Source organism: Phalacrocorax aristotelis, chromosome 20, assembly GCF_949628215.1.
Source record: "Phalacrocorax aristotelis chromosome 20, bGulAri2.1, whole genome shotgun sequence".
NCBI classification, from domain to species: Eukaryota; Metazoa; Chordata; class Aves; order Suliformes; family Phalacrocoracidae; genus Phalacrocorax; species Phalacrocorax aristotelis.
This window is the reverse complement of record NC_134295.1, coordinates 8,489,682-8,514,768: the sequence shown is the minus strand read 5'-3', so window position 1 is coordinate 8,514,768 and position 25,087 is coordinate 8,489,682. Positions and strand designations below refer to the sequence as shown.

General features: G+C 43.3%; 2 protein-coding genes across 3 annotated transcripts in view; both read left to right on the top strand.

Moving 5' to 3' along the window:
• Positions 1-25,087, top strand: part of LOC142066937 (uncharacterized) — a 328,175-nt gene that overhangs the window by 221,218 nt on the left and 81,870 nt on the right. The window contains exon 7 of the mRNA XM_075115069.1: positions 24,677-24,873. The gene's annotated coding sequence lies outside the window, so the exon portion shown is untranslated. The remainder of the gene's footprint in view (positions 1-24,676; positions 24,874-25,087) is intronic.
• The window catches only part of FHL3 (four and a half LIM domains 3), a 177,640-nt gene continuing 156,071 nt past the window's right edge, over positions 3,519-25,087 (top strand). For both annotated transcript variants that reach the window (XM_075114567.1, XM_075114566.1), the window contains exon 1: positions 3,519-3,524. The gene's annotated coding sequence lies outside the window, so the exon portion shown is untranslated. The remainder of the gene's footprint in view (positions 3,525-25,087) is intronic.

The window sequence follows — 25,087 nt, the reverse complement described above, 5'->3', positions numbered from 1 at the left end:
CCCCAAACTTCCCATCTTCTCACTGCTGCAGATAAAACCGTGAACTGGTTTCTTTTAACTTCCTGAACAAGCACAGAAGGAGAATTCTGCAAACAACTAAAATTTCAAATTGCTTGTTTGCTCAAGATCAGGTTTATTCATAAGGGTGGCTGCTCTTTGGGGACTGGAAGAAGTTGTTTTTTGAGATGCCTTTTGAACAAGGTAAGGGTTTTTTCAGGTTATTCCCAGCATAATATGCCAAGGGGAATACAGTGTGTTTGTTATTTCCTTACAAGAAAAAAAAATAATCGATTAACTGAAACATTCCCCCTAGACCTATAATATTTATTTCAATGTTCTGTCAATAAATATAACAAGGTTAGTTTTCTATCAGATTAGTTGGAAGAATCATTTGAGGTTCTATTTGGTAAGCGCCATTGCAAAAAGCAATCAATAAGAAAAAATTCCCTTGTCGTTATCAAAAGAAACATGGAACTCTGAGGAGTTGTCCCAGAACAAGCATTTATGTCTCTGGCCCAGAATTCTTCTGCTGGCACCCAAAGGCCGATTTGCTAACCTTTCTTCTCTCTGGCTGCCAAATGCCGAAGGAGGGGAAGTGAAGGAGACAGGAAGTCTGAGACGACGTTTGAAGTACTAGCGTAGCATTTTGAGTACTGCAGTTCTGGTCCTCGTCGGGCGCTCCCTGCTGACTTCTGTTGTACGTTAACCGAACCATCATCCCCTGGCGTTTCAGGGCCTCGTGTAAGACCTTGACTATAGCACCTCTCAGTTTCAGTGGTCCTCTCAAAGACAGTTTTATGAAAGTGACGCAAAACTCATCATGCAGTTTCACGGTTTATTTGTAACATTGGAGAAGAGAGCCAGGCTTGCCTAGAATAATCGTTACGTGACATTACCGACTCCTGTTGAACATGCCAGAGGCAGCGTCTCACTGAGTTCTGTGCTGCAGGCTCCCCTCTGCTGCTGTCAGGGGTGAGATAGCGCGGAGGTATGGCAGCACAGGATACGTTTGAAAGCACTCTCATGACTCCTGTGCAGCCGCATTATCCGTTTGGCCCAGCAGTCGTGAGATTTGTCATCACTTGGCATGCAGGACTGGAGAAAGTAAAGCCAGAATGAAAACAAGCACAAAATAGTTCAAAATGAAAATGAGAAACAAAACTGTGAGGATACTATATCCAATCATCATATTGTAACACACTCTAATCCTACATCCTGTGTTTCTTAAGTGCATTTTCAGCTGAAAATAGTTTGGGGGACAAAGAAAGATCCGTGTAACAATTTCCCATGTAAGGACAATCTCTCAATTATTATCACTGATTTCTGTGTGTTCTGCAGTATCTGTTGTAAGTTATTGTCGTAGGTGTAACTACAAGCTGCATGTTTCCAACATTTCTGCATTGTATCTTACAACCCAGGTTTTTTCCAGTGATAGCACATGCTTGGTTTAGGCTGGTTTCTTGATTTCTACTGCAAAATCACGGTACCTGCACTTAAATGTGGGATGCTGCAGTATTAAAGCATTTACAAAATAGCTGTACTAGTACTGAAGCGGTCAGCAGCCTGTTAATCTGTGTGCAATAGAGAGCAAACTAAATTCAGTTGGTATCTTCTTTATGCATTTAAGCAGTATGGATGAGCCTAATTGACTTGAAGTTTTGCACAAGCATTGTGTTATCTGTAGGTCTGTGGATTATAATTCCTGCTGCAACTGTGCAAACTGTGCATGTACAGTGTGTATGAGGGGATGAGCTGAAACTGCGCTCTGCGTATCAACTGATGATGCCACAGCAAATAAGATTTGAGTTAGAAGAGCCCTTACCAGATCATCTGAGAGCCAGTTCTAACCAATTAAGCTTCTTCAGACTTTGTTTTTTAATCTTCCAAAGGAAATCTTTCTAACTTTGTAATGCAAAAACCCCAACAAAAATAGCAGTTGTGTTACTGTAGTCAAAAAAAAAACACTTGAAAGAAATTTCTCTGAGGTGGCATTGTGCATCAGGCATGAGGGAAACACGCAAGTCCCCTGCCTTCATTCACCTAGAGCAACACAATGCATTGACAAGGGCCCACTCTTGTGGGAACAGTTGGCCAAAATTGCTTTTATAATATATTCTGGAAGAGCGAGTGGGGAGGTACAGGAAGAACCCAAAGGGGCCAGGGAACAATATAAAGGCTGAATGTAAAATAAATTTCTGTGATTACATATGGTCATTGAAGTGGAGCTGAAAAAAAAAAAGACGGAGCTAGTACAGAAAAAGCTACTAAAGTTAAAAACAGTGCTTGAGAATAACAGTTTTTCCTTCAGAATATAGCCAAAGGTTTGGGGGCGACTCCTCTTAATGGAGCTGCATTAACATTTAATGGAGAGTTTCAGGTGTTTTTTGCTAGAGAGTTGTTGTATGTTAAACATCATTTTATTGCTTAAAATGCCAGACAAATTGAGAACATAAATTATGAGTAGCTTTTGTGATTGGTTTTTTTCAGATTGCTACTGGTATTTAGAAAGAAGATAGAGAAGGAGGAGGAAAGACACTAGGATCCAAAAATACGTGGTTTTGGTCATTGCAGAACTTTGGTCTACCTGTTCCTCCTAATCTCTCCATAGTCGTGATGCATCACAGTTTCCTATGGGGTTTTTTTGAAATACAGTTTTGCCTTTTGGTTGCCCTTCCAGAACAGTACTGTGATAAGACAGGGAACAGAGGACATGAGCTAACTTTTGTCTATGGAGGTTGTGAATCTGCCTACACTTCTTGTATTTTGCAACCTTTAGAACCTAGTTTGGAAGTTTATTGAGCTGAGACAAGCAGGTGAGGCTCTCCTGGCATCGCCCAGGACATCATCTGATGAAGCCTCACGTAGGCTATGTAGTTCTCTTCAAAGCTCTGATGGTGGGAGATGGCAGATGGTTGCCCAGCAATAATTTTCCAAATTGTCTGTTAACACCAAAGGCAGCAGGAAAATTGAAGCAGGTACAGCTGTACAGAAGAGGACCTGCATCTCGTCACTGATGGGTGAGAGTCATCCTGCAGCACAGCCATGCCATTAGACTTTTCATTAGCTGTTACACTGCGTGAACCAGTGGGAGTCTGCAATGCCGCTGGCGGCTGGGCTGTGGGGAGGGACGGGCAGCCGAGACAATTGCCAGGGCCATGGAAAGTCCTGGGAATGCCATAGTGCAGGCAACTGGATTCCAGGTGTGCTGTTTAATTTTAGCTCAACCTCTCCTCTAAGCCCTGAACTTGTTCTGTGTGGAGAGAGCAATGTAAGAACACCATGACACTCTTGCTCTGGATCGTTGTTCATTTTGCTGTAGTAAATGGTGATATTAAACTGGGAGGTGAGGTGGATGTGTCCGAAGGGAGAGCAAGCCACCTGACAGAGAGGCCCGGACAGGCTGGAGGAGCGGGCTGGCAGGAACGGTGTGATGTTCAACAAAGACAAGTGCAAGGTCCTGCACCTGGGATGGAATAACCAAAGAGCCAAGTGCAGGTGAAGGTCTGTGTGGCTGGGGAGCCGCCGTGCTGAAAGGGACCTGGGTGTCCTGGTGGTCAACCTAACAGTAGCCAGCAGTGTGCCGCTGCGGCAGTGGAGGCAAGTCAGATCCTGGGCTGCATCCTCAGGGGCGTTACTAGCACAGAGATGTGACCATCCCACTCTACTCAGCACTTGTCAGGCTGTACCTGGAATACGGTGTCCAGTTTTGGTGCCCACAATTCAAAAAAGGCACAGACAGACTGGAGAGGGTCCATGGAGAGTTCACAAAGATGATCAAAGGGCTGGAGAACATGCCCTCTGAGGAACGATTGGAGTTAGGCCTTTTCAACCTATAGAAGAGAAGGCTTAGGAGGACCTCCTCACAGTATTCCAGTACTTAAACAGCAGCTACAAAGAGGATGGAGGCTCTCTCTTCACAAGGAGCCACACGGAGGACAAGGGGCAATAGGTACAAGTTACACTGGGAGAGGTTTCATCTTGATATAAGAAAGATTTTTTTTGCAGTGGGAACAATTAATATCACTGGAACAACCTCCCCAGGGTTGTGGTCGGGTCCCCATCACTGAAGGTTTTCCAGGTGCAATTGGATAGAGTGCTAGATAATGTCATCTAGCCTTTCTTTCCCACGAAGGGTTGGACCAGATGGTCTTTCAAGGTCTCTTCCAAACTAAGCCATTCTATGATTCTATGATTTTTCTCAACAATTTAGTCTTCTGTGTTAGTAGATGTTTTCTAGATGCTGACATCCAAAGCTACTACTATCTTTCGTCACCGGCTGCTTGCCATGTGAGATGATGTACAGAATTAGCTGGTAAAAGCAAGCCAACATTTAGCTTTTCTTTTCAGTTTGCCATTTTGAGCAGAAAAAGATCTTCACAGTATATATATACATACAAGCTAATGATAGGCAAATTGCCTTTTCTGTTCTGATCTGATAATTGGATTGCGTTTTCCAAAAATGGTGATAACTCTCTTTAAAATTTCTTCTCCACTAACCTAAGAATATGATTCACAGTGGCAGAAAAAAGAGAAACAATTTTCATAAGGTTATGATCTTGTGGCCTGCAGAGAACTAAAAGGTCACAGCCCACGCAAACTGACTTGACTAGACAATTCATGGAGACAGTGTAGAGAAATCATGGCGGGGTGGGGGGGAAATCGTTTAACTCTCCATTTTAGGTTAACCTCAGTGTTTGGCAAAGACCACCAATGAAATACTGTGATAGTGAATATTTGACATTGTTCTCCGTTATTCCTCTATAAGCAGTTAAAATTTTTAAACTAAATGATTAAGCCTTTTTTATCAGTGCTGAGTTATATTTTCTATATATGCACAATCAGTTACACCATCAGGAAGAGAGTGAAAATAGAACTTAAAAACAGTAGAAACAAAACTCTCTTAAAAGCACAGATTGGCCGTTCATGTTAGCGTTTTCCAGCATGGTTGAGATTGCAGTGATGGTATTTCTAGGTTGCTTGTGACTCATGTCAGTGACTTTATGCCTCCAAGTGCAGTGTGAATGATGAGGTGACATCATCTTTGAATATTCTACTAGTTTGTTAATTAAATTGTAACTTTGGTTTAACGGAATACTTAAACTAGTAATTTTCTTAGAAGCTGGTATTCCAACAACTGCAGATATATTTAGCAGAAATGTGTTAACTCTGTATTTGCCAATATCATTAATGATAATAAGAAACAAATCTATGCAGATGTCCTATGCTACAGTGGATAAGTGATTTTCCACTGTAACAAAAGGTAAAAGCCTATTCATTGAAGCGCAGCTAGAAATTATTTCTAATTGGTATGAAAGAATCCCTAAATCTGTATACTGCTTTTAACATTTTGGGCTTAAATTACAGTTAATAGTTCCCATAAAAGAGGCAATAGGAGAAATACTAAATTTCAGAATCCTTGAACACCAAATGCTGTCTTTAGCATCATCTCTAATGGTTTTACTGTCAAAAATAAAACAACCAGGAGGTTGTTTATACCAACACAAGATGACAGAGTTTTTGCTAAATATCCCTAGCACTCCTCAGTGGAGTGCTCTCCAGGTTTAAGCAGTGGGCTTAATTTCAACGTGTGCAGGTAGGAGCCTGTGGCAGTGTAGGGCATCTCCCTGCCCTCACTGCAGGGCGCTCGCTGTTGCTTGCTGGAAGGGTGTGCTTGGTGCTGCTCTGGGTCACAGCCTGAGGGGACGCACACAAGGGACGCTGCCACATAGGCTGCTTCCAGGTGTATTGTACCACGCCAGAGAAAGGCTCTTGACTCTGCCCCATTTTGTTCTCTCTCTCTGTTCAGTCTGATTGGGCTTCCTCTTTCACAAGTATTTTGCATGCTGCCTGTATGTTTTGCCAAAATCAGGGAAGTTTTAAAGGTAGAGAACCATTCATTCAGCAGTCAGAAATGGATGAATATGCAGAGTCATATTCTTCAAATTCCTTTCTCCTAATCTTTTTTGCATTAAGCATGGTAATAGGACTGTCATTGCTCATTGCCCCAGGCAGCTACTCGTGCTAGTTTCTTGAATTAATACTTGATTGTTGCATAGAAAAAGTACATAGGCTTAGGGTTCAAGTAACGGCGTGATTCTCTCTTTGAGACAGTTGGACCTACCACTACCATTAACTAATCATCTCCTCTGCCAACGTTGTAAAGAGAAAGGTCAGGTGATAGCTGGATTCGTAAATGCCAGAAGATGGGTGGTGTTTGAAGATGTGGACAGAGGCAGACACCTACCGAGCGTGTGAGTCTTGGCTCAGGGCTGGAGTCAAGTTGTGTTTCTCTTTCAAGACTAAGCACATTTTCCAGGAAAGGGCTGTAACATTTGTGTGAGTTTTCTTGATGTGTTGAGCCGTGTGGTTGGCTGACATACTTTGTGAACGGTTGCTCCCCTGTTTATGAGAACTTCCCTTTCATGGCAAGCACAGCCCTGCTCAGACCATGCTCTCTGTTCCTTTTAGCTGGGGCCACGCAGCCAGGCGAGGGAGGAGGTTCATTCAGTGAAGCAAATGCGTCCAAGCCTGCCCAGGCTGGGAGCTGTTGCTGTGTGGAACCAGAGCAGGCCGGCAGTGCCGTGACATCGGGACAAAGTGCTGCCAGTGCTCTCCTGAGGGACTGGCGTCTGAAGCTTGGCTTTTGCATCCGCAGTTAGACAGAGACACAGGTGTGACTCCTGGAAGCTTGCTCTTCTTACAAAGGTTACTGCAGTCTCAAACAGCCAATATAATCTGATGTTACGTGGTAGAAACTACCCTCCGCCCATCCCCAAGGCTGGGCACCACTCGTGGGGTGGTGGAATGTGGTCGTTGACAGGTCAAAGAGTATTGCCGGTGGTGGGTCTCAAAAAGGTTCCCCGTTCCTGGAGAGTTATGAGGGTCCCAATGGTATCTGCAGAGAGTTTCACTGCTTTGTTTTTAGGGTGCTGGAGATAACAGAGCCATTATGTGCGAAACATAAACTGGCAACAAACCAGCACATGCCTTGGGCAACAAGCAGTTTGGGTTTTTTTAATATCATCAATCTCTGGAGTGTCTGTCAGTGATGCACGGTATGACAAAAGACTTATCCTTAGCTACCAACTTCTTAGAACAAAATAAATTAGCAAGAGCAGAAGACTCCCCTCCCTTAAACTTGCACAAAGCACGGCTGCTTTGGCTTCTCTGTGACAGCTTGCAACATAGTGCTGGCTTGGCTGAAGTCTGAGGTGCTGCTGTCCCACGTGGGAAGTGAGAAGCAAGCGTGTATGGAGACAGGACGGACCCAGAATTGTTATTCCGTGTTTGACTCTTCATACTCTATTTTTACAGTTGAATATTAATGAGCAGCGATACCTGGGCTTATCAGCACTTTAATTACAGGTGAGAGACTCAGGGTTACTGTTGTTGCTCCCCTGTGGTTTTAGCTGTACTGTCAGGTTTCTCTCTAGATCGTTAAATTCTCATTTTCATTAATGCTTTATTTCAGCACAACCTACTCCTTATAACTTAAAGATCTATCCGGTTACCCTAATTCAAAGGATGTATGGCTAGGAGAGAGTAGTAAAATACAGTAAGAGTTATAATTTAGCAAATCCATGGGTTGTGTTAATTATCAAATCATAGAGTCTTCACGGCACTTGGCTCCAACTCATCACCTCACAAATGTGAATAGGACTGTCAGGACAGGCTCTTTGCATATACTTCATAAATTCTGTTTTACAGAGGCATCAGCTGAAAATATCAAGTTGGGCAACGAGATACAGAAAAAGAATGAAGCACACTGCTGGAAATACAATGAAACTTAGAAATTTCTAAGGGAATATTCACTCACCAGCTACACAGGCATCCGCATGCTTAAAAGCTTTGAGACCTACAGCAATCAAAATGTACTTCTCTATGCAGCTTTCTGAACTTTTATAGTGGTTTTGCACAAGCTGTAATTTTCTGTAGTTGCTTCTGCTTTCCACTCAGTATCATATGGTCACTGTGAAATAGATTGAAGGGAGAGGAACATTTCATCAAAGATTAACAAACTTAATTTTGCATTTAGGATTTCCATGCAAAAGTGTACACTGAGGATTTGGTTGATGGTTTTCGGTGTTACTGTTAACGGTGGTTTGCTTTGGTAAGGGACACTCACGTGATGCTCACAGGCACTGATAGTTTCTGCAAAAACAAAATATCTGCATATGAAACTTACTTTCAATGTGGAAGACTCAGGCAGGATTAAAGGCACAGCTGGAATCCCCAAGGATAAATCCATGTCTGTTGTGTGAGTCTTTCCTGTGGTATCACTGTTCTGACAGGCTGGACGTGAACGGTCTATGTCTCGGTGGCCTTTCAGCTACAGTGCATATGCTTGTGGCCAAGAAGTTCAGTACTTCTCTGAAGAGCACAGTTCTCCAGCAGGACTTTCAGATTGCAGGAACCCGGTTGTTTGCTATTCAGAACAACGATGCGCATAACTTACCCACCTTCCTCTGGTGGCCGTGGCTGCCTGTAAGGCTAGGGTTTAGCTCTCAGCTGGTGCAGTCGACATACAAAATGCTTAGCTCTATATATTCCCCAGAGTATCTATAGCTGCAGGTTATATATGCACATTCACTATGCATACACGGTAGTAACATTTTAAAGGGATATAAAACATTAGATATTAGGGAGAAAATAGAGACGAAAACAGAAAAAATAATTAAAAATCAGCATCTGGTAGCCCCATTCTGAATGCTGTATTTAGTCTCAGAAAGAATATGAAGAAAAGCAGGAAAGATTCAGAGAGACCTGTCAGGGGTGATCAGAGATACAGACTGCCTTCGTGCGGGATGGCGATAGATGGAGTAAGAATTACTTGCAAAAGAGGGGAGAGGCAGTCCTAAAGACTCCCAAAATTCATGCATGATGCTGTGACTAGTGAAATGTTATTTACTGTTTCTTGGGATATTAGAACTGGAGGCACCTGACTATATTTTCATCCATAAGTGGTGTGGGTTTTTCTTAATTAGTTGTGAATTCATTGGATATCAGAGATAGCGGAATTATGGATCGGATCAAAAAGGGATTGAAACAGACTCATGACATATGCATCCCTTCACAGGTACTGGCATGTTCCATACACTACCTCTGACTCTGAAAGTCCCTTTAAAATATTGATGGCCAAAAGTTAAGACAAGATGCCACGGGCGGGATTGTGCCATGAATGCCTCGTCTTTGATTGTGCACCAGGCGTCTGTGGGGAGCAGCTGCCCGAGACAGGGCACAGGCTCGGTGGGCTGCAGCCTGACACAGGACAGCCGTTCTTGTTTCCTTATGCTAAGAGTCGTTCATCCGTTCATCCCGGAGGTGTATGTGTGTAGGCAGAAACAAAAGGATTCTTTTTGACAGATTTTCTATTTCAGAGGTTTTCAGCTGACTCTTTCCAGCATTTGTCTGTATCACCTCTCCAGTTATGTTTATCTGTAGTTTTGTGTTAACTGCTCTCTTGCTCCTGTATATAGTAAGGGGAATATAAAATTAAGGGATATCTGTAACCATTTGCAAATGAAGGTCAGCTGCAGAGTAACCTGTAGAAAACTCACTGCGATGCGTACCCTTGCGTAGCGATAGGCAGCTGACCGAGCTTGCCAGCTGCCGGCATTTCTCGAGTGGGTTTTCATCTGTGCGCCTTCCCAAGGAGCATGTGCCCAGTCATGAAACCGCTGAAGCCGCTCCCTGTCGCCCACCTTGGACGTCCAGCTCTCACAATGTCCCCTTGCATTCATTGTGATTCCCCCCAGGGGTTTTCCTGCTCCTTCTCCCAACAGGTGCTGCTGCTGTGATTTCTCCGGGGGCTCAGCCTTGCTGGGGCATGGGCACCTCACCCCCACTGCCGCAGCCAGCCAAGTCGGGTGAAACTGGCTGCCTCGTGTTCCCCTACTGGAGAGGAGGGTACAAGCTGCTGCCCACGTGTCTCTGGCAGAGCACAGTAGGCCTATTTTGTTCCTAAGGATTTACATAAAACTGGTATTCGCAGTGTTTTGTCAGCCCAGCGAAATTGTCCATGGACTTCGCGTAAGATTTGGTTTGGGGTTTTTTTCAGAATTCCACCCAAAAATATATCCAGTATTATACATCATTATCTTGCTGGCTGACAGCCGGCTGAGCATGAGCCAGCAGTGCCCAGGTGGCCAAGGAGGCCACCAGCCCCCGGGCTTGTGTCAGCCCTGGTGTGGCCAGCAGGAGCCGGGCAGGGATGGGGCCCCTGTGCTTGGCACTGGGGTGGCCCCACCTTGAATGCTGGGCTCAGGTTTGGGCCCCTCGGGACAAGAAGGCCCTTGAGGGGCTGGAGCGTGTCCAGAGAAGGGCAGCGGGGCTGGGGCAGGGTCTGGAGCACAAGTGTGCTGGGGGGCGGCTGAGGTGGCTGGGGGGGTTTAGCCTGGAGAAGAGGGGGCTGAGGGGAGCCCTTCTCGCTCCCTGCAGCTGCCCGAGAGGGGCTGGCGTGAGGGGGGGGTTGGTCTCTGCTCCCAGGTAACAAGCGAAACGGCCTCAAGCTGCATCAGGGGAAGTTTAGATCAGATATTAGGAAACACGTTTTGACTGAAGGAGCGGCCAGGCCCTGGCACAGGCCGCCCAGAGACGTGGGGAGTCACCGTCCCTGGGGGGTTCAGAACACGTGCAGACGTGGCACTTGGGGACATGGTTTAGGAGACACGGGGGTGTTGAGCTGACGGTTGGAATTGATGATCCTGGAGATCTTTTCCAACCTTAATGATTCTATGATTCCATCTTGCTGTAAAGCAAACAACCCATCGTATTACATAGCAAGCATGTAAGAAACCAATGATAATCCATTTGCTGTGAGATTTTCCTCTTTAGCCTGAAGACTCTTTATGTTAAGAATGGAATCCGTTGTATTTAAGAATTCTATGATTCTTGAGTTCTTTTTCTCATAAGCATGAGCTAATGTGTACATGCAGTGTGAGCCTGCTCTGTTGTTTGTACTCATAGAGCTAGTTTTAAGCAAATGCATCTTTTATTCGCATAAATGAATAATAAAGGGTGGCCACTGAATGAAAGCTAATCTCAGAACTCCAGTAAGAAGAAAACTTTCCATAATTCCCAAGCTGTATTTTTGTGATTTTAAAAGAATGCTGTTGAATCTGCACTTGGAACAGGGTAGCTGAATCTTATTTATAGCTCTGTTCCGTCTGGTTCATTTCCTCTTACTTCCCTACAGAATGATATGAATGAAAATGACACTATTGACTATGTGGGTAACAATAAAAGAGCTTACAGAAATAAGTTTTTATAGTTTCAAGACTAAGGGAATCAAAAGCCTAAGAGTTATGATCTTAGAGAATAGGAGAAGGATCAGGCTGTGCTAGTTGAAGAGGTCCCACTGGTGCATCTTCTGGGTTTTGGGGGTTTTATTGGTTTTAAGCACAACTTCACAAACTACAAATTCACATAAATGATGTGAACATTGAGAGAGACCTATGTGGGGATGGAAACTCATGTCATAACTATAATTCGTGGTTTCATTTGCAGCCAAATAGCAAGATAGACTTAATTTCTACAATGTACACCTTAAAAAATTAGTATTATTTTTAAGTATTCTTAATTTTTCAGTTGTTTATTCTTTTCCAAATGAGCAAATAAACCACAGAGCACTCAAACACAAATCTGCACAAAGCCAGCAGAAGTCTCTAGCCTTAATACAGCTAAGAGGGGATGCATCGCACACTGTAGGCAGCCAGAAATGCAAAAGCGGAAAAATGAAAACTTAGGAATGTTTTCCAAAAGTGTCACTTTAGAGTATTTTATGGAAAGCACTAGTAATTTGCAAGCTAAATCAGGAAAATTCTTATTTCTTTTAATTGCCTCAGAAACCAGATTATGCTAAATTCTGTCTGTAAACAAAGAAAACATGGTGCCTTCCTCAGCAAGCTTACTCTGTCCCTTTTAAAAAGAGCAACTGAGAGCGCAACTGAGTTGGTGTGAAGGTGTGCTGGAGGTGAGCCGGCGCGACACCTGGGAGGGCGCTCTGCGGGCGGAGCGTGGTGGGAAGGCTGCAGAGCTCCTTGCGCTAGGGGTGGTGGGCGCTTCGCCGCGACAGCCCTGCCGCTGGCCGCGTCACTGGGACTTGCTTGCGTACAGCCCCTTACTGCGAGCGGTGTCCGTCTCGTTCCATAGCCGCGTCGGATGCCTCTGCACCGAGAAACTGGCATTGATTTCGGAGAGAGTCACACGCTCGGGGGTCTTCAGGTTAGCATCCTGAATACCCCATTTCAAGTTTAAAAGCATTTACGGCTTTATTTGTACGGATGGATGTTTTCTGGCCTAGCCACCGCTGACAAATGGTGACAGATAGAAAGACTTATATTAGAAGTAAGCAAACACTATGACATCTTCAGGGTAATTTGAAGGGAAAATATTCAGTCCGTTTGTAATAACTTACAGGTAAAATTATATCAAGTGTATTAAGAGCAAAATTACATTCAGTATTAATCGCACCGAGTAAGTACCTATAGTTATCTTGTTCCTGCCTTCGCATTTAATGACATGTTGACGTTCATAACATATGAATGACAAATGCGCAAAATTGACAAATCATTAATATCTAGAAGAGGAGTTATCACAGGGATGTGTATGTGGCAAATCAAGAAGGGAACTTGAATTCTCAGAGAATGCCACTGTGCGGGTAAAATATTGTCAAATAACATGAAAATTTCAGGTTGATTGCTCATAATAAAGAAAAGTTTTACAGATGCTAGGCATTTCTATCAGACAGGCTTAATTTCTGGCAGTGCCTGTGAGACAAGAATAGAGAGAAATGAAAGCTGTGAGGCATGAGGGTGCTTTTCTCACTGCTTGTCTGTGCAACACCTTGGCCTTACAGCTTTGAGCCATCCACGCCATATTTACTGAAATGTAAATGGCTTAAATTTAGCTGAATGCTTCACTGTTTTACACTGGTGTAAAGTTAATGAATCTAAAAATGAAACTAGAAGTGTGAATCAATAGCCCAGGCTGACATGCAGCGCCTTGGCATAGGATGCCGAGCATAGGCCTGAAACTAGTATCACAAAATAAGGCCAGTCCTGGGATCTCGGCATTCACGCTGACTGAAGACCTGAGTTTATGGGTCTTGATTACACCCAGCAGGGTATCCTTCTTAGTGATGAGAGGAAAAAAAAAATCTGAAGTCTGTCTCCTCAATACACTGCTACTGCTGTGAAGGCGGAGGGAAAGCTCGGCTTGTAGATGTTTTTCTTCTCTGTGCAGGAAAACTTCTCCTGCTGCCATATTTCTACTTGTGCATTTCCATTTGGCAGTTTACAATGAAGGTTTGCATTCTTTAAGATGCCTTACAGATTGTTTCTTTACTGTTAATTAAGAATTGGTTTTACTTTAAAGTTCATGGCTGGTGTGTGGTTAGTACCCACTGAGAAATACACTTGGCTAAACACAAACCAATTAATTGAGCAATGAGTTATCAGACAATAGGAGGTGCTCCGATCTTTACATGCGTATGTGTAAAAATTGTAGTGCAGCAATATTAGATGTCACGTTGCTAAAATAAATTATTGTCTGTAAGGGACTGTACAGTCAGATAAACTTGGTGTTGCATTTGCTTCAGTTTGAAGCCATTTGGTTTTTGTTTTCACTTTGCTTTTTTTAAGCAAAAAAATTGACTGACATTTACATTACTGGGTACATTTCTCTAATTTTAGAGTACATGTTAGAGGAAGATTTTGACTGTTATTGTACTTTGCTCAAAAACTAACTGGAAGTTTCATCATGAAAGTTAAGAGACAAAAAAGATGTATTAAGTAGTTCAGCTTATTCCCTGGGCACCCGTTCAGGATCATTCTCCTCAGTATTGTTCCGTGCAGAGCTTTGTCCAGTTTTGTTTTCCTGCGTCTCTTGGGTTAAAGCTCCTGGCTTGTATCATCACATCATGACATTGAAAAGTTAACCAAGTGAATCTCATACAGTTCTTGCTCTTGCACAGTAGATCAGAACGCAAGAGGACGCGTACTTACGGTTGAATTTAGCAGCAATAAAGGAGGCTGGGATCACAGCATTCAGACTGGCTTAGGTTGCAAGTTTATGGATCTTGATTACAACCAGCAGGGAATCCTTCAGTGATGAAAGAAAAAATATTCAACAGCCTGTCTCTCCACTGCGGCTATTGAACACACTCTCCTGATTTCGAATTAGATGCATGCAAGTTCTGGGAGCCGGGCTCTGTGTAAAGACGCCGGAGGCTTAGAGGAGTAAAAAGGGAAAAGTAGTACTAACGGTACTGTGGCTACAGCCTTGCTTTCTCTGACGTTTCTTTCCGTCCCCTTGCTGTGTGTCCTGCGTGAGCTGGATGCTGGTGTTACTCTACTAATAAGGGCCTAAACTATGCAGGGTCTAGCCTGACGCTGTTACTGCCATAGTTTTATTCTTGTCAGAGTATCTAGCTTCAGAGATCAGGGATGATATATCTCGTGCTGTATCCATCACGGCTTTAAAGAAGGCAGTTTGTAGGTTCGTAGACTACAGAAACTGTGCTAACGTTGCTATAAACCCCACCAAAGTCAGTTTATGTCCAAGTTAGAGGTGAGGTCTGCAACGCAGCCTCGTAGGAGTGGTTAATTCCAGAGTGTCTCTGGCAATGTTGGGACCTCTTTGGTTTTTTTGTGAATGACCACAGCACAGTTGTTGGGGATTATATTATGTTATTATAGTTATGTATTTATAGGGCCTGTGTACCTGTGATAGAAATTAAATGGATTATTCTTACTAAAGTAGTATATGGCTGAATGTGTTGTGAAGTTATTTTATCATGTGTAGTAATCACAGCATGAATACAATGACAAGTTACATACATGTTATTCCAGTTTTAAATGCAGTTATTTAATACCTGAAATTATAGTTTCTGTAAAACTTAGCTGTACGTTCACCCACAGCAGAGCTAGGTTGCCGATTCCTCTTTCTTATCTTCGTTCTTTAGCTCCATGAGAAGTACAAATGTCCCAGTCCACAACACTCTTAATTAAAAAGGTCAGAAATGGGCAGCTGCACTTGGTTTTTAGCCACTTGTTTTCTAGGAATAGTCACCTGCATTAGAACATACATAGCAAGCATCAACCTCAATATTCAATGAGACATAGATATTGCCATGTTTTGGTAGTAATGGAGCTTTTTTCTTTTGAAAAGAGCAAAACAGATGGATGATGGAAGATTCTAGGTGCTTAGTTTAGATTCTAGCTCACTAATATCTCCTCACAGCCAACCAAACAGTCCTGTAGATACTTTGTTCTATACCTTTACTGTGTGGCCTGGAAACCCAAAAGTTGCTTCATGATGTAGAAAATTTTTTTAGTGCAGAAGAGCAGGAGAGAATGTACTTGGATGACAGTGATTGCCCCAAAAGCAGATGTAGATGTGACCTCCAGGTGACAGCACAGGAATAAATTCAGCGTTTGAATGCATACTGGCCTGGGCTCAAGAAAAGCAGTCTTACCCCATGTCGTGGTTCAGCCTCAGCCGGCAACTAAACACCCCGCAGCCGCTCACTCACTGCCCCCACCCCGGCGGGACAGGGGAGAGAATCGGAAGAGCAAAAGCACAAAAAAAAGTCTAGTGGGTTGAGATAAGAACAGTTTAATAATTACAATTAAAATATTAATTGTAATGATAATGATTATGATAATAATAACAACAACAACAATGATAATATAATAAAATGGAAAAGGTGAAAAACCAGAAACACAAGCGATACAACCGCTCACCACCCACCGATCAGTGCTGCCCGTCCCCGAGCCGCGATTGCTGCCTCCCTCCCCCGGGCAGCCCCTCCCAGTTAACATACTGGGCATGACGTTACATGATATGGAATATCCCTTTGGCCAGTGTGAATCCGCTCTCTTGGCTGTGCCCCCTCCCCTCCCGGCTTCTTGTGCCCCCGGCAGAGCCTGGGAAGCTGGAAAAGCCCCTGACTAGTACAAGCGCTGCCCAGCAACAATGAAAACATGGGTGTGTTATCAACCTTGTTTTCATACTAAGTCCAGAGCACAGCACTGCACCAGCTGCAGGGAAGAAAATTAACTCTATCCCAGCTATAACCATGACACCCAGCAGAAGGGAACGGAAGCAAATTCATCAACAAGACTAAAACATTTTTTTCTAAGTGCAGAAAACATGAGAACGTGTTGTAATGTTGCTGCACTTCCATAAGTCAGCAATTCCCCATCTTTTTGTGGGTTGTCTCATTCTGGGCAAAATTATAAAGTCAGTAAGTTTTGGCACCTAATTTTTTAATGTCTTTGGGAATTAGGATGAAATGAAGACAGGTGCTTTTCTGGAAGTAATGGTGATAACTGTAACTGGGCTGTCAATAGTAAACTGCTGGATGAGCCACACAAATACTATGTGGAGGAGAGACTGATGAGTGAGGACAAGATTGAGAAGCTGATGATCAGATTAGGGGAAAAGACAGATAAAATTACATCTGCCAGAGGTAGACAGCCATTAATAATCACTTTGTGCATTCAGAAGGAACCTTGAGGAAATGCACGCCTCTCTGATGATTTGGCAAAGCTAGCATTGTCCTCTGTGTCCAAATAGCCAACAATTTCCAGCTTGTTTTGGAAAATTGTCTTGCCTAACATATTTACAGCCAGTTGCTGATCTCTCCTGAGAAGGCTGAGCCTGTCAGAGCTGTGAGGGTTAATAAAGGCTAGGACCAAAACCAAACCAAACCCTTTTAATACAAAAAACCAAACTGTTTAGAAAAACTCCAGAAAGGTAAGTTGGTTTTTTAGCTGGTTCTGAGCAAAGATATCACTAGCAAAATTCCTCTTCCCAAGTATACAGACTGTGGCAAAACACGCACCGCAGTGAAAAATCACAGAACGATAGTGTGATACAGACCACTTGAAGCAGGCAATCTCTATTGCATGGGACAATAAGCCATTGGGAGCAGGTTGAATAGTTTGGCATAACGGTCTCTTATTGGTTTCCTGTCTCACTAGTGTATTTCCTACTTAATCTGTAGTCTCCGAAGTCAGGAACTCCATGCAGCGTGCCTGTTGTGGTGGAGATGTCAGCACTCGATGGTCGTTCTTTGTAGTGTGGGAAAATTTTATTCTATCTATAACAGAAAGAAATAGAGGAGACATGAGCAAATGCACACCATACTGCAGACTGTTCGACTTCTCATGCGGTTTTTAATTGTTTATTTGCAGATATTTTGAGGATAGAGGACTTTGGAGACCAATTTCTGGGGCTGACACTGGGTGGTCACTTTTTTGTCTCAAAGCAGGCAGTCCATAGGGAGCGGTCCTCAGAAAACCGTCTCCTTATGGCTGCCTTCTGCCATTCCTCTGGACATGTTTTGTTCTCATCCCTCCAACTGTCCGTACCTAAACCCTGTGTCCCCCCTGCTTTGCAGCTCGTTTGCTCTGTGCTGATGTTTCTCACCTCCATTCTAGGGAGCACCCTGCACTTGTTTCCTCTGCGGTGATGAGCAGAACAGGAAGCTTTCTGTGCCCCGCTCAGCCTAGGACCTGGGAGAAGCTCTGTAGCCGGCTCAGCTGTTCTTCACACATCTCCCAGGTGCTAGAGTGAGAAAAATGAGAGGTAACACCTTAAATGAACCATCTCATGTACATATTTTAGTTTGATCTAAAAAGAGAGTTGAAGTCTGTTGCCTGACGCTGTTGCTTAATAGAGTTGATGGATACTTGGGACAATCTGTGTTGCACCCAGAGCTGGACACCCAGAATATTTTTGGCTCCTTTGGAAAGTAGCTTGCCTGGATTTAGGAGGTCTGGGTCAAAGTGATGCTGACACAAATTAGCCAAAGCTAATCCCACTGCTTGCTGCTTCTGTCTTTGGATTTTCTCTGCCTCTCTAAGCACACATCAGATCAGCATGCGGCACTGTGCCAAAGTTGAGCCCTGCCTCTGCAGACGACTGACTCTGGAGCACATTTACACTAGTAAATCTAAAGAAAATGGGCACTGCAAGGGGGACGCTGCTTTGCTGTTATTTTCCCTCCCCCGCAATCTGTTTTAATGGGGAGAGCAGAGGCAAGTGATTTCTTAGTGTTTACCTGCAACACTCAAGAGAAAAGTCTTCCGTGCTCCCAGCTCCTCTGTGACGTGCCAGGAATGGTGGACGCAGTCTTGAGAGACGGGCAGGTGGCCCCAGGCAGGCATGCGAAGCGCACATTTTTCTAGCTCTACTTCACACACCAAAATATTCTCCAAATTCACCTAACATTTTCTGCTGGAGCGTTGGCAGACACGCTTCTCGGGTAGGGAGACTGTGGTACTCCCGTATGTTCGGGGTGCCCTGGGGCTAGTAAGAGGCATCTTGTCAGAAGATTTGCTGCGGGTTACTACGAGGGAGAGGGTTCCGTGCGCGCTGCTCCCAAACCCAACCACCCGTTATATCTTAGAAGCTGCTGAGGTGTAGCAGTGAAGAGGAGCTGACCGAGAGTCTCCCTGTGTGCAGCACTGCAAATGCTGTGGATTGCAAGAAGGCTTTTCCCACTGCAGACGTACGTAAGCAAGGACAGAATCAGGCCTCCTATAAGAGTGAAGGTCAGGTTTTTGGCACATGTTCTGCCCAACTTGCAGCTAATTACCTCAATAATTTCCTTTCCACTCGTGCAAATAACAGTATGTAGTGTTGCTAGGACTTGCTCCTCTTGTTTAGGGTATGGTATAAAAGAATATTTTCAGAATTTTGTAGTGTATGCCTTTCTTATTTTAAACCAGCATCATCTTGGTTTGCAGCTAAATGATGCATCCACCATGAGGTGGATGTTTGAGCTGATGCAAACTTCATTTTTCAGGAACAAGACAGATGGAAAGTTCTCATAATCAGAGATCTCAGAGTTCTCTGTAGGCAATATGTTAAAGAATGAGGCACTAACGGCAAGGAGGGTCCTTTTTTTTGTTGTTACAACTCAGCAACATGAAATTCACTGCTTCAGTGAGAGAAAGAGATGGAATTTAATTTTTTTTTTCCCATTGTGGTTCTTACCAGCCTGTTTGTGAGTGTGCCTAAGTTTGCCTGTGTGTCTGGGTCTCAGCCCACGTGCGTGTGCGTGTGCCATATCGCTAGTGCTCAGGTTGCCTTTTTTCCTATTTTATTTCTATGTTTGGGAGGGAACCCTGAAATTCTAGGAGAGTGATGGAGCAGTTTGACTTTAGGATCAGCTCCTGTGACATTATTTGTGTGATGTGTTTCTCACGGATCCCCTCGAAGTAGGAACCGTTCCCCATCACACCCCACCCCCAGTCCCATCTGGACTCCATCCACTCCCACCATTTTCTTTATAAACCTAAAAAGATCAGCTGCATCCTTTTGTTCTTCTGCCTGAGCTCAGCCAGTCCGTATAATAGCACCCTTCCCCTCAGACCTTCTAAACCTGGCTGGAATTGCTGTAATGAATGTATAAGTGACAAAAAGAAAAGCAGAGTGTAAAAGATGCTAATCAGCCTTTGTTCTTTTCAGACATGACATGCAGGACCTGAAGTATAGATTTTTGTATGGAGAAAGATAGATTTTAATTAAGCATCTTAATAGAGAAATCCTTCTTGTTTTTTTCAGAATAAATTAAGGAAGTAACTTTGATGCAATATCATTTTCATCTAATCAGTAGCATTCTGAAATTACCATGTTGTTTTCCATTAGAAATACCATCATCCAACAAATCAGATAAAATTATTTAACATAGCTATATTGCAACCTCAGCTAACATTATCCTGAGCATGTGTATACACAGAACAGCAGATGGCAAGTGAATTGACAAATGTTTATAGGGAGAAAAGGGCAGACAGTATCAACAATTTTATATACTCCTCTGAATAAGAGACCCATATCCGATCTAGATTCACTAATAATCAAATAAAGGCTTATTAGGGTTTTGCCATCTGCATATGGAGAGTACTGGTTACTGACAGGAATAAAAGGCAAGTGTCATTAGTTTTTACTTGTATCCACAGATTATTATTATCTCCATTAAAACATTTGATTTTATATTTGGCATGAATTCAGGGTTTTTTTGTTTGACATAAACTGATATGTTGACAGAGACATTCCCATTAGCTTTTATACCGTAGTGTTTGCCATTTTTTTAACGTACAGAACAAAGTGCATGAAGAGAAATCACCTTGCAAAGCTGGGACAATAGTTATAAGTCTAGAAAAGCAATGGAGTTGCTGCTGCGTGACTGTTCAATAAGCGGGTGTGGTGGTTATGACAGTTCTACACAATTCTAGTTTCTGTGGATAAATTTGCAAAGTTCATATTCATGACGGCCAGAGGCAGGCCACAGTTAGCCTTGCATGTCTAAGCACTCTTAATTGTTATTAATATGTATTTTCTGTAGTGCCTTAAGGCAGAGTCGAATGGGTGCCATGTTTGCCCGAAGAGAGAGCTTGACAAAGTGAGCGAGGAAGGGGGAACCGAGACGCCTGGAGATCAAGTGCCTTACTCAACAGCATACAGAGAATCTTCATGTGAGCTGGAAACAAAATGCAGCTCATCCGAGCAGAATGTCTCTCCTGACCCACGATGCACACTTCTTCTAATGGAAGTTTTCCCAAGAATAAGACATTTCGAGTTGAGGTATAGGGAATGGTATCTCTTGATTGTATCATTCAGTTCTGTCAACGAGTCACACGAGGACCTGACTCAATAAAAAGCAAGGAAACCAGAACTAATCGCATGCCCCATTTTTTTCACCTACAGTAGAAGGTGAACTAAGGGTTTAGGGCATATGAATAGGCATTACAAGAGCATACGACTTCACTTCTCGGAACAGACTTTCAGGTTCGCTGCGGTTTTCATCTGGGTTCCTTTAGTTTGGCTAGATTTTTAGCAGTTCAAGCAAGAGGAGAGTCTAAGACTGCCAATATTCTTTTACATGACTTGAAGTCCTGTGTAATAGGCTCCATAAAAAAAAAAAAAGTCACTTTTTTGCTATCACAGCTGTAATGCAATTTCATGTGGTGTCCTTAAGTTTGCTACACACACTGTAATTTCTCATAGACAGCTGTCAGCAATAACCTTTTGTGTCAGCAGAGAGAAAAAAATCCCCAAAATACATATTTGTCTAACTTCTACTTGTAGACCTTAAATCCTGTCTAACCACATACAGCTGTGTTTCCCTGATCTCTGGTGTAGTGGAGGATTGTGCTTTCTGCTTATAGGAGGAGCAGAAGCAGCTGGCAGGGCTTGTGCAAGTAGGATCGCAGACAAAATTCACAGTCCAGCCTTAGTTCTGCTCACCTGGTGCACGCAGGGACTTGGCACCCTCTGCAGTCCTACACATGCACAAGAACATAGAATATTTTGTGTTCTTATAGTTCAGTTTTCTTTCTTTGATTCTGAACATAAATAACAGCTTAACCTAATGAGAAGTCAGAGGCAAAAACCCTAAGATGATGGTACAAGTCAAGAACAGATGAGGACTGCAGGACTCGTGAATTTCAAACACCCAGTGGTGCGTGTTTCACTTCCTGCTGCCTCTCCTGCTGTCACAGACCAACTCATATTTTGTGCCTCAACAGGAGGTGCCCCACCACCAGCAGAAACTTTTAATGACGCTCAGCCTCTCATGCTGCTCTGGAAACAAGCTCTGAAGAATACTGAAGATTTTGCAATATATTATTCCTATAAATAAAAATGTATTTCTCACCAGGAATTTATATTCAGATACTCTTCCACATTTTAGCATTGTGGGGTTTTTCCTCTTCTGGATATGCATGACCCCTTGTTCATGTCCTTTTAGCTTTGTCAGATGCCGCTTTGTCTTTTGAATTCTGTAAACAGTAATATTGTCAGTGGGATTTTAGTTTATTCATTTGTGTGAAGATTCTTCCTAGTTTCCTTCTACTTAAAAATTGTAATGAGGCCTTTCCAACCTGTAATGAATACGTTATCTGAGGAAGAAGGTGGAAATATTGCAATGAGAAAACTTCAGGTAGCAAGCTGCTCACCTTAACGCCCACAGTGACACGTTGTGCAGTACCCCCGGCATCACAGTCGTCTGTAGCTTTTTGGATGATCCAGATTTTAAAGTGCTCTCAGAGGACAGGCCCTGGATGCATACAAAACCTGGATGCAATTTATTTAGGTACAAAAGCTGTTGGTCTCTGATGCTGCATCATCATTAGTGTTGTAGCTGGGATCGGCAGCGGGCTTTCAGCTGGCGTCCTAGCTGCCTACAGTCGCTGTGTCTTGATATTCATCTTGAGGTGGTCTTGGTATGCATGACCCGGATCCCTTTCAGCTAACACTGAAATGGAGGTTGCACTCCAGGAGCGCTTGTGAAGAGCTCCAGCTGCAAATGGGATCTGGCCCGTAGGGGATCACGCTATGGCCAGTCCAAAGCGTAAAACAAACAAACAGACAAAAAAACCCTCAAATCTGTATAATGTTGCTGTCAGTTCTTCAGCACCAGGTGCTTTGTTCTACACGTCACTGCTATTGCTAGTAGATGTGCTACTACAACGCTCCAATGTAAGTAGCACCCGAGACGTGAGGTCGGCTCAGCACTTTGCATAGTCTGTACTAACCGCACATATTTATCTGGGGTCTGGAGCATGAGCAGAAATTCAAGCACCATCTAGCTAAGACCTGAGTCTCTGGGCCTTGTTAAGACAAGAGCCACAGACCCAGATATCGCTAACTTAAGTTTTATGTATGGAATGAAAATAGTGTAAGACCTCAAAAACACAATTTCTTGGGAACTGTTGTGTGAAACGATAGGGTTTACGTACAAATGTTGCTAGCGAGCCTCTCCGCACAGGACTGAGAAGAGTCCCACCAGACATTTGACAGAGAGTTCAATGTGGAGTTAAAAATGCAGGATAAGGTGGGGGTGGGAAGGGTTGGCAAACTTTCTGAAAACTATTTCATGGAGCTTGCCTGGCATTCCTCATTTTTAAAATGCACTTGAAACAATGTTCACCACCGCTGAAGAAAGACTGAGAGAAGGGCAGCCAGGGAGACATCCCCACAAATCTTACCAATCCTAATAAATAACGAAGCTGAGTACCCAGGCATCCCTGGCTACAGCAAATCCTTTCCTAACTGAACTTTAGTGCCCCACCGTCTGGTTTGCTGTTCCAAGGTAAAATGCAGATAGCATTTGTTCTGAAACTGGGACTCTGCCAACCAGCTGACAAGGAAACCGGCTTCACTTGTCTCCCTCAGCTCCTGGACGAATAGTTAGTGACACATAAGAGATCGTGTCTCTCTGGCTGAGAAGCAGTGGTGTTACATACGAAGATGGTACCTTGCCAGTGCTGTGGTTGCCAGTGCAGGACAAGGCTTTAGCACATTTCTAACCGTGTTGCTTGAGGCAGAGTAGGGGGGTTTTGCAATTAAATCCTGCAGTCTCTTGATGCGGAATGTGAACATGGCTGTGGGACTGAATGAAGACAGTATACTATTGGAACAGTAGAGATTTAAAAGAGATCATATGTTAGTTGCACGTGTAATTACATCAGTTGAATTACTAAATTATGTTAATGATCAAATCTCCTTTGGATATAAGTTGATAACTAGCTTGGTTCATGAGGAAACTGCCCCTTGAGCAAGGAGCAGGCTAGCATCACGAATTGGTTCATCCCTTTTTCGGGAACATCTGTGTTCAACCACTTTGGAATCACATAAAAGCAGGTTAATTGAGCTTAGAAGGGACCTCTAGATGCATTTGGTTTAACCCCTCACTCAAAGCAGCACCAACACTGAAGTTTCACCAGGTTGCTTAAGGTTATACCACAAGATGCCGGGGTAGCAGACGTGACCCATGAGTTTGATGCAAAGGCCAGGCTTGGAGTTGTGAGAAGATGAACTTAGATGAAGCTCTATAGCCCGAGGTAGATAGTGCTCATCACGGATAACAATCTCCCAGTCTTTCTCATGGTATGTTAGTGGGATTAGCCGTCTAGTTAGCCAAGTTTTATGTAAGAGTAAGACTTCTGGCTAAGATAAGATCAGCTACAGACTCACTTGACAGAACTGAGTCTTAGCTCATTTCATGCTTTGGCTGGTATCATACAGGTCGCTCACACAGTGCTGTCCTGCTAAGAGGCCTTGCTGAATTTCTGAAACACATATTCCTTCCTGAGTCACCGTTCCCTCACGTGCACATTTGGTCCATTTTCACTCCTCCTATCTTGGCTCTGGCACTCCCTAAAGCGGTTTGGGGTTTTCTTGTGGTTCACTTTTATGAACACTATGCTTAAGCAGTGTATGGCTAGCAGCACACAGCTTTTGCAGATCATGATGTTCTTTATTTTCTCAATGTGGTTCATTTAGAGGCACTTTAAGAAAACATTTTCCTGCAGGTTGCTTGTGAAAGGAGATTGCTTTGGGTAGTTGCTTTATATTCAGTTTATCTTGACTTTTACATGAAGTGCAAATGTACATTCATAATACATGGAAATGGTCAAAAGGAGAAATTAAAACTGCTTGCATATGCTTTTTGAAATGTGTTTCTGCTCTGAAAAGTAATTATGTGAATTTGACCTGGCCTCACTTAGCTCATCTTCTCCCTGAGAGTCAGGTCTGCTGACATTAGCGGAGCGGTTACTGTTGTCAGAATGGTCTTCCTGGCCACTCTCTGAGAGACTGAATTAAATTTGAGATTTTATGCATCATCATTAATTTTTTTTTCCCCCTATAATTCTAATTGCAGGAATACCTCAAGCACTCCTGTGCCTTCAGGATATGGTTGACAGCACTGTACAAGTGTGACTGAGATCCTGATAAGCAAGTGAAATGACATGGATGCATAAGTTTACCAAAAACAGAACTAAGAGAATTTTGCTGGCGTGACAGATGGAACAAAATTTTGGTGAGTATGGATTGAGAATGCTTTGGCACCTATTACAGGTAAGAATGCTGTAAGAATTTTGTGTCTGGATGCACGGTGCACATACATACACCTCCGAATTTTTTTCCGATCCCATGAAGAATCCCAGGGATATGCGTTTGGCCACATTTCTTATTTATTTTTAAAATTTGGGCATGACTTTGAATGCGCAAAGTTAGGCGTACAAAGATGATATTTGTCTTTTCAAAAACCAGAGGTTATAGGAGGAACTTC